The sequence below is a fragment of the Bradysia coprophila genome (assembly GCF_014529535.1).
Source record: "Bradysia coprophila strain Holo2 chromosome X unlocalized genomic scaffold, BU_Bcop_v1 contig_20, whole genome shotgun sequence".
In the NCBI taxonomy this organism is placed as follows: domain Eukaryota; kingdom Metazoa; phylum Arthropoda; class Insecta; order Diptera; family Sciaridae; genus Bradysia; species Bradysia coprophila.
This window is the reverse complement of record NW_023503307.1, coordinates 3,482,900-3,494,195: the sequence shown is the minus strand read 5'-3', so window position 1 is coordinate 3,494,195 and position 11,296 is coordinate 3,482,900.

Here is an 11,296-nt window from a genome sequence, read left to right as displayed (position 1 = left end):
ATACGCCTTTAATTAGGATCAACCTGTTGATCTAACAATTTGTATTTATTGGACTTAATGAGATTGAAAAACTTTCTAATGCTCTGAAAAGAACAGGTTTACATAAAAATGGTTTTACAAAAAGTCGAGTCTCCAAGGATTAATGCCGATTAATAGATTTGTAAAAATGGTCAGTTTCAAATTTTTATAACGCAAGTGGTTCGTTCACCTTTGACCTCTATCCAATTGTAGTTCTTTTTTATTCCACTGAATATTAATTTCTTATCATCAGGCAGTACATTATTTTATTCACGTCTATAACTATAAATCGTGGCACTTATGCCATATTTTGCAAGTTATTTTTATCTCAGTTAACAGCTTCAACAATGCCTATACACAGCTGCTGTCCCTATTCAAACAGTTATCATCTGATTTTTTCTTTCTTTACTTTTTATGTCTCATACCTCCATTTACGGTAAAAAAAGTAAAAGGAAATGTACTTTAATCAAATAAATGGTACTCTCTCATTCCATTTTATCATCATATTTTACTCGTAAACATTTTTCCTTGCTCTTTATTTCGTCTTTGTTACATACTTACTATATGCTGTATTGAACACATCTCTCGTCCTGAGTGAATTCGTATAGTGCTAACTTTATTGCAATGTTTTTCTTTACCTCGGCTTTAATGTTTTTTGATGATGCTAAAAGTTGCCGTTTTGCCGTTTTTTTTATGTTGATGCTACTTAGCTACAATTTCTTTTTATATATAACGCAACAACGGAGCATTACCTTAAAATCCACGCACTAAAAATGTTCTTGGACTATTTACCAGTAGGATTTTCTTTTATGCATGATTTTGTATTTTATTTTCATGCACAATTTGACGGGTGCTTGTCACAACTGATATGTCTTATGTATATTATAATGTAGGGGGATAAATGATGTGATCGTCATGGAGATTTAGAGAAATGGCAGTATACAAGTCAACGGGTCATTCATTCATAAGTTACTGCCAATTCTGGGGATATTCTCGATAAACTCACAAAAATGTAAATTTCTCTAAACATTCGACTAAAGTTTTGCTACAGTGACTATTTTAAGCGTGTATTTGATACACTGTTTGTGCTTGATTTTTAAAAAGTGTCTTCACACTTTTAAGTTTGGCCGAAAATGGGTAAATGGGTGAAGAAAAAGTATTTGGATCATCTCAGGAAAATTCTGAGTGCAGTTATTTGGTTTTACAGTTAACCCCAACCAAATTGTTTTTCAGCTGGCCCACTGATAGAACCTCACTGTTTTATACGTGTTTATACAAGTTTTATAGTCATACGCTCGCTTGGTAGTGCACTTATACCATGGTATTAAAACGTATAAGACCGTGACGTTATATATAGTGGACCAGCTGTAAAACAGCTGAAGCAAATTGCTACACAAATTTTGTTGGGGTTAACTGTAACTAGAATCTATTCTCGCATTCTGCGCTTCTAATACAAATATTTGAAACATTGTGAGCCTAGGAAGGGGATAAAGAATTATCTCAATTCATAATAACAAGTTAACAGGTGGTTCATATGCAATATCAACAAAAACCAGCACATGCTCATGACGAATAACAGGGCGAAAATGGAAAAGAAAATTCACGATGACATTTCGAAAATGATGTACACATCGATATACTAACTTACATATTAATTTGTTGTGTATGTTTACATTTTTCCATTGTTCTATCATTGTCCATCGTTGTAACGTTGTAACAGACAACAAATTTAATAATTTTTCCGCTAACGTGGAAGAGAATCAAATATACTTAGAGGTATTTTTTTGAAAGTGGACCTAGAGGTGTGCGCCGACACGCCGCCGATAGAAACTTTCGTCAATTTTGCGCCGCCGATCGTAATCTTTGACTAAATTTGCATGGAAAGTTACGCCGCCGATCAATATTTTCCCATTTTCACGCCACGCCGATGAGAAAAAATTGACCGGCGCACACCTCTATAAGTGGACCAGGCTCCGTCGGAGCTATTTTTTTTTGCGACGGTTTGTTCATATGCCCAGATAGCCCTTGGCCCCAATAGTGCAAAACCGCAGTCGTCTAATTTTCATGTTTGCGTCTTGGCTATGTCTTTGTCCCGGGTCTCCTGGACAGTACCTATCCAACGAGCCGCCACACATGTGTGTCCATCGTCTGTAGCGGCAGTAAATCACGTATAAAAACACCTTTTTTCAAGCTTTGCACCTTCACCACCAGCAAAGACGCAAACATGAAAATTAGACGACTGCGGTTTTGTACTATTGGGGCCAAGGACTATGTGGTCATATGAACAAACCGTCGCAAAAAATAGCTTCGACGGAGCCTGGTCCACTTCCAAAAAAATCCCTCTTAGTTTTTAATGAAAGTTGTTCAGATTTTGAGCAAAAAATTGTTCGACATAGTACATCGAAATAGCAACTTTGTTATTAAATTAATTTTAACGTTTGTTAACCAAAATAATTGGTAATTAATTTTAACAGCAGCAACAGACCCAACGCAAACCTATCCCAAACAAAAAAACTGGTTCTGACCGTTTCGAATTGAAATCATTTGAAAATCTGTACGAATTTAGGAAAAGAACAATAAACACACTCAACCACGCAGCATCCTTAATATGGCCTAATGCATCCCTAATATAGATCTGTAAAATCGCAGGTATACTTTCGAGGTACAATGTAAACCATCTTTTGAACACAGTGAATTGACGCTAGCATAGCAGAGACTAATAATTTTAGTACTAATTCTTAATTATGTAACTTCAACGCATTCAGTTTATCACAAACTATCGGCAACGTAGTCTAGCTTTGAGTTAAACTATCAGGCAAAAATAATATTTCACTTATTTCCACTCGCTTCGCTCTTGATATACATATAAAATAACCAGTCGAATTTTTTATTTAAATTAAATGGATAAGTGGTCTTATGAACTATTTTCAACTTCGTTGTATTTTTGATGTGAAAGAGTGTAGTTGATTATTTGTTTTAAAATGGGCACTGGCCTACAAGTAAAACCGAAACGACGGACGATGAAGACGACTTTACGACGCTCTGCGCTAAATTATTAAAATAACTCCAATGCATCTCGTCGAGCTAGTAACTGTATTGCAAACGTTAATCTATTATTGATAAAATAAACGAGAAAATAATCAAATGCATTGCTGTGCGTTGCGAGGAAAATTCATTTAAATTGCATCACTGGTCTGCAAACGATTTTGTGGTATGTTGTGTATCGACCGAACCAATTGCAATTTAAACACAAACATCACACCAAAGATACATGCACAATGTTAGTAAAATAGCAAAGAATTGCTATTTATATGAAATAGAAAATTTTGACCGGTTTTCTTTTCGTCTATTTTTTTTTATTTAAAAAAAAAACCAATATACTCACCAGGGTGTCGTTCCACACAGCTCAAGGGTGTAATTCATTATCAGCTAGAGTAATGTAGTTTCACTTTTTCCATTTTCAAGTAATGGTTATATGAAAAGCAATGTAAGAATATGACTTGAAGCTGGGAAGTATCTGTAATGCATTTTCGTGTTTATATATTTGGTATATTTCAATATTGTATGTGATGTTTGGTGAAGGGATATTTTACATTGATTTATCGGACATAAAATGGGGTTGGAAATTTTATGGATGTCTAGCGATAATAAAAATATATCGAAATTTTAAAATATGCAACCGTAATGGAGATTGAAATGTTATATTAAATGCAATTTCTCCCTCCGACGTCGTAGTCAGTACAATTGAACGAAAAACTGGCAAACTCTTGAAGCACACATATATATATATATACCGAAATACGCCATTGAACTTTTAAACAAATAATGCAACTCAAAACTAGTTGATAACTTTTTATTGCGAGATTATATTTGCTTTCTGCTTACGAAGTTTCAACAAATTGAAATTTGTTCATTTCCAGTGACAATCGGGCATTGTATGGCCAATATAAACTTATATATACACTCACCTATAGCCACATAAATGCATCTTAAACTTAATCATGTGCATTAACTTCAAGGCATTTGCCGAATAACAGATAATATTATACGTATAAATCGTATGTGTATTGCATGGATGGGACATGGAGTCCAAAAGGACTTACCGCTACCATTTACGTATACTTCCATTGATAAATCTTTGACGCAAATAATTTATGTTCCCCAACCTCCCCTGAAATTCCCTAATCCCTAAACAACATCGATTGGTTGCATTTATGGATATTGATTTGGTAAACATGATCGGTTATAATCCACAACCGAAAATTCATGATATGAATTAGGTTATGTATGGCTTTGCATCAGATCCATGCTGTAGTCGGTATATATATGATGTGCTTTGCATTTAATTCCCGAAAGTAACCGTACACCGTTACACTGTATACATTACAGTTATATCAGTTTTCGCATCTCGCATGAGTAGTGTTTATGAAAATTATTATACATGCGGTTTGTAACAGGCGAAGCCTATGGAGATATATACATAGAATGAGATTTTGGATTTTCACTGAAAATTTTGTTGAAATGTTTGCTTTTGTTATTATAAATTTTGGTTTCATTATGTTCTATTTGTATCAGAGAATGAATTTTGATCAAAATCATATTCATAAATCGTTATTGCTTTATGCTTGTACACTGTACTGTACATAGCACATTTTCAATATTCCCGCACAGAGAAGAAGCATGTAATTGATTAAATTTAGTCTCATCACTAGTATATTTTTAGGGGCGCACTAATTAAAAGCGAAGCGATAATAAAATATAGCCCCGATGATACTTATACGCAAACAAAATTTGCTTTTCGGGCACATTTCGATGTTCCAAATTATTTGTATTTTTTAATTATGTTTTGGACGATCGGACATTTTTGGGATTCATAAAGGTTCATAAATATGAAAATAATGGGCGAGAGACTGATTATAGATTTTTGTACAGGGAGATTGCACTCTCTATACAGTCTGAATGGACGCTTTTCGTCAACTTATAATTAAAATTAAAAATTGCTAGCTTTATATAATCAGTAGGGTAAAAACATCAGTATTCGAAATGGTTTAGAAATTCGGCCATCTATTGTTTCGAACAATTAAACCCATTCTTTTGGCCGAATTTCTAAACCATGGAATACCCTGTGAAAGGAAATAGATAAACGCGATAAACAAACGTAAAAGTTTTACTGTATAATCTTACACATGAGACTATTTTGGTCATGTCCGCCGGTCAATTTTTGTTCATCGTCTCCTTCACCTTGATCTTGACCCTGTAGTCTTTCCAGAAAAGCTTGAACGTTGAAACTCTAACAGTGGAATGACCCTTTGGATCCCCCTTTTTGCTCTCTTGTTCATTACGTTGATGCTTTTTATTATTTTTTTTAAATATAGTTTTTATTATCACTTCTTTTTACACTAGTGTGAAGTACAAAATAGGGCTCATATAGCAAATTTTTCTTACAATAGAAAGATTACATTACGTCAAGATAAATAAAAATAAAGATTTTACAAATAATAGAATACGCTCATTTGATGATGATATCACAGGTCATATAGGATTAATATGCTTTAACAAAAACATAAAAGAAAGAAAGAAGCATTGTGACACATTGTATCATTTAATTGAACAGCGCCGGACCGCCATTCGAGATGCGTGAAACTTATAACTAACAACAATCACCGTCAATTTCAAGTCAATTTGTCAAACACTACAGTTAAATTACCTGAACCAGGTAGCCCACAAGTTCCTTCCGTGACACTGTATACAGTGAAATTACCTACCATCCACTCGTTTTATTTGACTCCTGGGAAATTTATGTATTCGGATTGGAGAAGAGATAATTGGCATGCAGAAGGTCACGTTCTTTAAGTTTGGCACAAGGTGGATGGATTGAACATGATTGAATCGTTGTGTGGATAAATTCAGAGATGCCACTCTTCATTCATGCTTTCCAGCACTTTCACACGCTTTGAGATTTGGCCAGATACGGGTTTACGCGAGCGATACTGTCGTAGACCTGAAATACAATTGGTATACGGGGAAGTGGGGAGATGAACCGACCGCCTTAGTTTTTTTATTGCTCTGAACGATTTCTTCAAGTGAAACGAAAAACAGACAACCGTAAACACACCGCAAATTAAATACATCAAAAGAAAGCCAGGAAATAACTCAAAAATTAATACAAATTTGTCGATCAAAAATTGTGATCTAGCTTTTTCCGCTATACTAGTATCAATCTCAAAAAATTTCCTTCTTTTTTTGGAGAGAAAGACTGCGTCAAGGCCTCCACTATCGCTCAGGCCATGATTTTTGTTCATTGTCTCCACGATGAAAAGGGACATAAATTAAGACAATTTTAGTGATTGGTGACTCAAATTGACCTTCTTTTTAAGATAAGTTTTATCGGAGGCACTTTAATTTGTTTGTAGCTCCTTTGAATTGTGAATACATACTGGAGCTACGCAATTCATGTAATTAGGAAAATTTATCAGAAATAAATGAAATGAAATGATTTTTCTAAACTACGATTAAGACGAATCAACACAACGCTAAATTGTAGCCTAAATTTGGGCGAAAAAATAATATATTTTCGATGATAAATTCATATCCATGTGCTTTCTGGAAAAGAGTAGGACAAACCTTTTTCGTCAAAATGTGTTGGCTTTGAGTAAAAATAAGAAGTGTTTGTGGTGGCGTAATACAGTTTAGCGCTGTGTTGATACGTCCTAATATGTATGCACACATCTAGCCTACATTTCTGCGAGATACAATGAATCACCTAACTTTCCTTACAGTGTATTTGCATGCGTGTCGACGTGTGAAATTGGTCGTGAAATGTCGTATCCAAATTCACACATTACAGACGGGCTGTTATCTGGCAAATGTGGAATTATATTAGAAGAAGGCATTTTCAAAAAAATGAAGTAAAATATTTGCAATAAATCTCTCCTAGTAGATCAAATGAAATAATAGTGTAACTATACTGATATCCTACACGAAAAACTAAAAAAATGTTCAAACGGATGCGGAAGTTCGATCGGTAATTATCCCTGCTACACGATAAACATTTAAAATTGAAAAAACCGGTACTCCCCCATACAATCCTATACGATACTAAACATATGATACTAAACAAAGTGTCTTATAACAACGTTCTTCATCGATAAAAACTATAAACATTTTTTGTTTGGAACTTAATTGAGTTGAATTTATTAGCTCCGTTAAATGCTGACGAGAATTGGGCTAATAAAAGTTTAACTGCTTTAACTCTAGTGCGTCACGCCGTATTCATCCTATACCAATTCCTGACCTAAAACGTAGCTAAAACATAACTTTTCATGATAACGATGCAAATGCCCAAATATCATTATTGCATAATTGTGGCACTATACACGACTGTCAGGCAATTTGAATTATACTCTGTTGTAAATTACAACTTGTAATAGTTATTACTCAGTAAAAGGGATTCTTTTCAAAAACAGCCGACCGTCGGACACATTTTCCAGTGGAATTTGTAATATGTGCCCAGAAAGGTGGAAGCCAAAACAACCAAAATCTTCGAGGCTTGTGTGGCTGGTGGTGATCGAAAACCGAAAACATACACACGTTTCTTACAGAAATTTCTTTAGTTACATGAGCCGTACAGGATCGAGTGTCATTAAAAAGGTAATTGCATGTACTTCCGGGGCAAATAGGGTCTTGTTGGGCTGAAAATTCACACACATGATATATGCAGATATATGCAGTTGACGTTTTCAACCGAAGACCGCTTAGAAAGTTTAAACAAAACTGGAAGACAAGTTTCTCATCTTCAAATTTTATCAAAAAACATATTTTTCACTGTCTTCACTGTGCAAAAATATTTGAAAGATAAAAAAAATGCTTAGCGACTATCCTGTCTTCCAAAAAAAAGTAATAATTTGGATATCAACTTCCCGTTTACCCGTCACAAGAGGGTATGGAAATGTTTTTTGCTTACCTTTGTTAATGATTTTCTTCAATAATCTCCTTACAAAATTAAGAGACGACGCAAAAATGTACACCCCTTTTGTACAAACATTTACATTGTGCAGAAACAACAACCTACACCTGTGACATTCTAGATTTTCTTCATTCATTTCGTAAATTCAATTTAATATTAAAAATTTACTTTAACATAAAATTCGCAAAATATTTTTGCACATCGCTAATGAGGTAAATTTGTATATTGTGATCCGGTGATGAAAGCAAAGTATGAAAGGATGTTTTACTATAGAAAATATCACGCCATTAAGATGGAAAATGTGTGGTATGAATTTTTTAACATCTGTATTTTTGTGGATAAAAATGACTGCAAACGGTAAATGGTTTTATGCGGTCTCGCTTTATGGTTCGGCGTCTTTTTTTTCCTGCTTCGCTATATGGATATATATTTGTTTTGTTGTAATTTTGTTTGTTTTGTGCTCAGCTATCAGTGGAACACATTAAAAATAAGGAGATAGAAGAAGGAAAAATAAATTTTCCGTCATAATTTACTCTCATTTTGGTTATCGTATTGTTGTGTATAATGTAAAGCGTCATAGCTTTTAATTGCTGTTTTGGAAAATTAAAAGTTTTTTTTTATGTAAGGGGCTGAGATAGAGATTTTTTTTTAAATGAATAGAGGTCATTCAAGTGACAATAACGGCGACAATGATTCACAGATACATACGCTAGGGTTCAATTTTACATAAACATAATCCAGGAGCCTATGGCAGCGGAAGGTGTACAATACGGATGTATTATGACGAACCTCTAAAATTGTTTCACTGGTACACTGTGCAGGGCACGGTAGCCAATTGAGTAAGGTGACGATTCTGGGTTGGTGATCTAGCTATTTCCTTTCAAATTAAATGTATTTCCACATCTGTTTAATCAACGCAAGCTCTCTATACTTGTTTTTAACACTTTCAAGTAGTAATAGTTCAAGTGATCTTGACGTCCAACATATATTTGTTGCAATTTAAAAAAAAATCAGTGTGAGCTTATTGTGACGGATTCATGTGGTTTAAGGAGTCAACTAACTTTGGTCTACAACATATCTCTGAGGTGCATCGATTTTATGTAATTCCCTTGACTGAAAGTCAGAGTCTTACAGATATCAATTGAAAATAGTGGTCAAAATATAGCTTAGTGTATAAGTCATGTGTCTTGAAACTTGAAACTACACTACAAGACTACATGCTAAGATCACTTACAGACAGGCCCGTAGCTACTAATGGGCAAAGCTGGGCATTGCCCACCCTGAAATCATCAATGCCCATCAATTCACTACTTTTCACATTTCTTGGTTTTTCAATAATATGGAATCAACGAATGAGCATTGCCCACCCTAAGATTCGGCTCTAGCTACGGGACTGAGTCGATGTCAGTGAGTGAAATTTAGATATGAATTCTTCAGCTGATCCACAAACAAAACTGGTCATACGTCAAGGGCAATTTTGGGTGTATGAGTGGACCAGCTGAAGCGAATTCATATCTAAATTACACTGGCGTCAGCTCTATACTATGTTTGAATGGGTAGATAAACATCGAAAATAAGAAGAATGCGTAATTTATGATGAAACAAGACCATTTTTGTACCTTTTGCCGATAATGTATTAAATTGATAAAAAACCCTTTTGAAGCTAATTTAGAAATGGTTAGAAATCTGAGTTTGAAATGTATGAATCATTTAAATCTGTTGAAAAATTTAGTCATTTAAGGGACACATCACTCAAAAGATAGTGTCTAGTTGTTTAAAGTTAATTTTTTTGACGAAGTCTTATCCGAGTTCGATTCACATTTGGAAAGGTTTTACCTGAATTTGTAAGGTTTGGTGACATTAAAATCCTTAGTCCCTAAAAATCTGGAAATTTGTTGTAGTAGTGGACCTTCGTCATCCCATGTTTAAAATAAATTTAGATTGGTTGAATTTATTAAACTTAGAAGAGATAAGTTTGCCTTCGAACGCGCGACAGTCTTAGCTCCAAATGTAGGAAAAAAGATTAAGAACTAGCTCGTGGCGCACACATTAATAATCATACAATACAAATAGTAGAAGGTGTCAACTACCATTTAATGGTAGTAATGTGTATTTGTGTTCGAAAAAGTGTTAATTGCCGCCATTCAATGTATATATACAAATGATTTAAAATGCGATCGCTCTATAACATAACACTATTCGTTTGCTCATTTGTAGATTCATGAATGCAAAGTCGAGTGTTCAATGTCCGTAGTTTCATAGCAGGTCATGATTCACTTCTATCTGAGTTACGGTAAAACAAAAATCAGTCATATTCTGTGAACTAAACCCCCGTCCATAGCAAATGCGAAACATCACGCACTTGTAAACGAAAAGCTCTCGTATGAAGTGAAGTAGGAGATGAAAATTTCCAGCACAAAGTGGTACAATTTAAGCTTCACTTTGTTACAATATGAAAACAGAGCAATGCACAACGTTAATCACTGACTTCACTGTTGTTTATTTTCAAATTAGTATTTGATTTTAAATAATTCATGCCGAACATAATCTAAATTTCAAAATGCACTTCAACAATAAATTTCATTTACTAAATTGGTTCGCCCTTATCGCAAAACGAACGTATAATGGTGGTATATAATGCACCATTCATTAAATGCTACAGAATTTTTAACTATCCTAGAAACTTCATAAATATTGCAAATATTTTGGTTTATGAACGTTGGATATATGGAAATTTAATAGCATTTTATGTGCAGATAGTGTTACATTAATAAGCAACAAAACAACAATGTTGGGTAGAATTATGATTAAAACCCGAAAGCACAACCCATTGTTACATATTAAGTATTGTAGTAGACAGAAAACTGTTGAGTCGACATCAGATACATTTTTATCACTTTGCATTTAGTTATCAATTACAAACATATTCGTCGAACAAATAATAATGTGCTAATCGGTTAAAGTACATATGTATAACAATGTGTAATGTTTCGAAGAATATTTCCTCAGCCATATAAGCATCGATAATGTATGAACTGAATATAATATCTTATGCATCTCATACAGTCTCTCTTACATTATAAGATAAAACCTCTAATTACCTGATATTTAACTTAGTAGTTGCTTACATTGGCATAAATTTACATTAAATGCTTATTTGATTTCTATCTGATGGTAAATCAAATATTAACTAAATATATTTCGGATATTATAATTAATAATTATTATCTTGGTAATTGTATTAATTTATTTTCTCCATAATTTAGTATATTACATTGTGATAACGAGAGAAGGAAAAAGTTTCGCTTTTAT